The following is a 3,694-nucleotide window of genomic DNA, read 5'->3' on the forward strand; positions in this document are numbered from 1 at the left end:
AAAGACTTCCTTTCACTCTTAGGAGTTACGTAAGCTACTTCCTCACAAAAGAAGTAGATTTGCTACGGGGTAAACAAGCAGGTTTTCTGACAGCCAGTAGCTCACTGTGTAATTAGATATGTCACTGTGTGATATGGGAGAGGATGGGAGAGACCACAGACTGCCACATTGCTATAACACATCAACAGAACCAGGGCACAAGCCATGTAAGAAAGGCTATGGCAAGCAAGTTTTCTGGAGATTCCCCACCATTTGGCATGGCTGTGATGGGTGTGTTCTAAGAGGCATGGACCCCAGAGATTTTGCCCCACCCAGGACTGCTTCTCATTGCTAATATGCCTTTCCAGATATGCCTATTACATAGCCAGACAATTCCTGGGCATCAACCTACCCTATTGAGCAAGTTTCCTACAGATCAACACGAAGATGAACTTTCACGAATTAATGCTGTTTAGATGTATTATTGACTATAGAACTCCTCAATTGATTCAAATAATTTTAGGAAGAAAGTTTAAGGAGATGGATTTAGTTGTTTTACCAGAAAGATGTAATAAAGTTATGATCGAGGATAGACTGTGCCATCTCTTCAAAGAATAGTAAGTAAAGGTTGCACAAGGAAGGGAATACAAAGAGCTTTCATAAATTACACTAAGAAGAGAAATAGGCTTGGAAACAGAGTTGTGATCAAGGAAAAGTATTCTAAGTCAGGTCCAAGAGTGATGCGACAGGTGCGCACCATGATAAAGCAAGGCCATGTGAAACTGTTGCTTTGAACTTATAATGCGAATATAGAATGAAACACTGCTTTGAACTTACTGTGGACATTCTTCTATAACTCTCTTTTGTGTGATATTTTATCTTTGAGGTAATTTTATAAAGAACTTTTGTCTAAGAAGGTATAAAAAGGCTGAGAGAAAAAAAATAAAGTGTGACTGTTGGGGCTCTGCTCCATCCATCAAATGTATATATATATGCATATACATACATACGTACATATGTAGGAATATGTGTATGTATATAAGTTTGCATGTGCATTTGTAAAATTGATGAAATGGATGGTTGGGCCCTGCCAAGTGTGTAGGTGTGTGTGTGTGTGTGTGTGTGTGTGTATGTGTGTGTGTGTGTGTGTGTGTGTGTGTTATGACTTTCTCTTTATCTTCTTTCTTTCTCTCTGCCTCACAAAGAGTTAATGAGCTCCAAGCTTCTTGCCTTATGGCCAGCCAGAGGCCCCTGAGTTAAAGAGTAAAGAACCCAAGTAACTTTCTTTTCTTAATCCCCTGCTGCTGTCAGCAGGAGTCATTTGCCAACAGCTTTTGACTCCCAGAACAGTAAGAGAGTTAATGGCCAGAGGTCATCAGTCTCTGGTTTGCCTACTCTGCTCCTCCCTCAGTACCTGGGTGTCAGGGCGAGACCCTGACAGAACGAGGCCACAGGAAAACTATTTCAGTTCTGAAGACACAATCAATAACTTCTTTCTCAGAATTACTCTAAGAGGAACGAATGGGAAGATGATTATAATAGAGATTGATCAAATCTCCTTGGGATCTACGTTAGCTGATGTATTGAAATTGAAAGTATTACTACTTTCAATTCTGTAAATAGTCACGACTTTACTGTGAACTTCATTTGAAAATGAAGAAGGGCCAAGAGATAGTTCAGCATTAAAGAGGACTTCGCACTCTTCCAGAGGACCCCGTGTTGACTGCCAGCACCCACACGGCTGCTCACAAACATCTGTGACAAGAGTTGCAGAACATCCAATGCCCTCTTCTGGCCTTTGGGGTGCCAGGCAGGCAAGTAGTGCCCAGAAATGTAGGCAAGCATGCATGCAAAACACTCGTGCATATAAAATAAAATAGTACTTTTTTTTTTTTAAATGAAGAAGCAAAGTTTAAAACTTGACACTAGATGCTTAAGAAACAGCTACTAGCTGGACTAGGCGGTGTTCCAATCTAGTTCTTTGTATTAAAAGTGTAGATATTTCTAGGGCGACGCAAGTTGCTGATATCATGCCCCTGCTCATAGTTTTCACAATGATCACCCTGGCAGATTTATGACTTTATGCTGATGATCATGGAACAGCAATTAGGAAAACTTACACAATATCAAGTTAAACAGAATGCATGTGTGCTTATTCTAAAATTACATCTATGTGAAAAAATATTTTTTCAGCAAGAAAAATATATATGTAGTGGTCCTGGGAACAGAACTACAGTGTTCTGCATGGCAGTCAAGTAACTTACCACCAATCTCAAGCCCAGGCCCTTTTTACTTTAGTTTTGGGGCAGCGCTTTGTAAACTGCCCAGGTTGGCCTAGAACTTGTGTCCTTACTGCCTTAGCCTCCCAAGTATCTGAGGTTATGGGAGAGCCTGACACTCACACCAGGTGAGGCGTGCACCAGTCCCTGCGTGTGAGAGCATGAGGCATCAGTGAAACCGTACTTTCAGAATCAGTCCAGAAAACTCCACTTACTTCTTGAAGAAAGGGACTCCAGGTGTTGATATGCTTTTTTTTTTTTTTTAAGAATTATTTATTTTATGTATGTGAGTACACTGTAGCTGTCTTCAGACACACCAGAAGAGGGCATCAATTTCCATTACAGATGGTTGTGAGCCACCATGTGGTTGCTGGGATTTGAATTCAGGACCTTTGCAAGAACAGTCGGTGCTCTTAACCTCTGAGTCATCTCTCCAGCCCCTGTTGATATGCTTTATACCAGTGGCTCTCAACCTTCCAACGCTGTGAGCCGTTAATGCGGTTCCTCATGTTGTGGTGGCCCCCAACCATAACATTATCTTGTTGCTACTCCAAAACTGTAATTTTGCTACTTTTATGAATCATAATATACATATCTGATATGCAGACTATCTGATATGCAACCCCCAAAGAGGTTGAAAACCATTGTTCTAGGCTAAGTACGCATTCTTCACAGGCACATTTATTTGCAGTTCCAAAAACTCAGTTCATTGTTTTAGGCTTCTAGAAGAACAAGAGCATCATAGTTTCTTCCTCTGAAGAGCTAATTTCATCTGAGTGTGGCATCCAGGTTCTGGGGGTCAGCAGGGGACTCCTGTGTAAGTTACAGGAACCAAGGACCCAAAGCACTTTCTTTAGATGGAACCCTATGTCTCAAGAATACTGTGTAGAAATGAAGAGACCCCTGAAAAAGTTCCACCCACTACACGGAAAAGTAGAAGTAAAACTTCTATAGGTTTCTAGTTTTCATCTCTGTAAACAGAGACAGGTCGATGGGGTGGCAGGATGGACATAGACAAAGGAAGCTACCTCTTCATCTTCTTATATCATAATGGAGTTGATGGGGCTCTAAGAAACTGGGACATATATGAAAGGAAAAGGGTAAAATAAAAGTCACAAAACCTGTAACCTTGGCAACTGGGCAGTCTTCAAGGAACCAGCATCTTTCTACTTTCAGCTGGCTGGGAGAGTCTTTCTAGAACTGGGCCCTGAGCAGTCATGGCCTTGAGGCCCGACATGGGCAGCCCCTGCTAAAGGTCACTTCTCTGCTATTCCTTTTATTCTTGTGATAAATATTTGAAGGCTCACCTACCACTAGCTGCTGAAGCAGGCACAGGAAGATGAATGATACGCCATCCTCAAGGAGACAGAAATTGATCAGAAAATGGTGAATACAATCTCGAACTGTGGCCAGTGCTGTCAAAATAAATAAGCACA

Source organism: Mus caroli, unplaced genomic scaffold, assembly GCF_978045245.1.
Source record: "Mus caroli unplaced genomic scaffold, Mus_caroli_1 scaffold_7, whole genome shotgun sequence".
NCBI classification, from domain to species: Eukaryota; Metazoa; Chordata; class Mammalia; order Rodentia; family Muridae; genus Mus; species Mus caroli.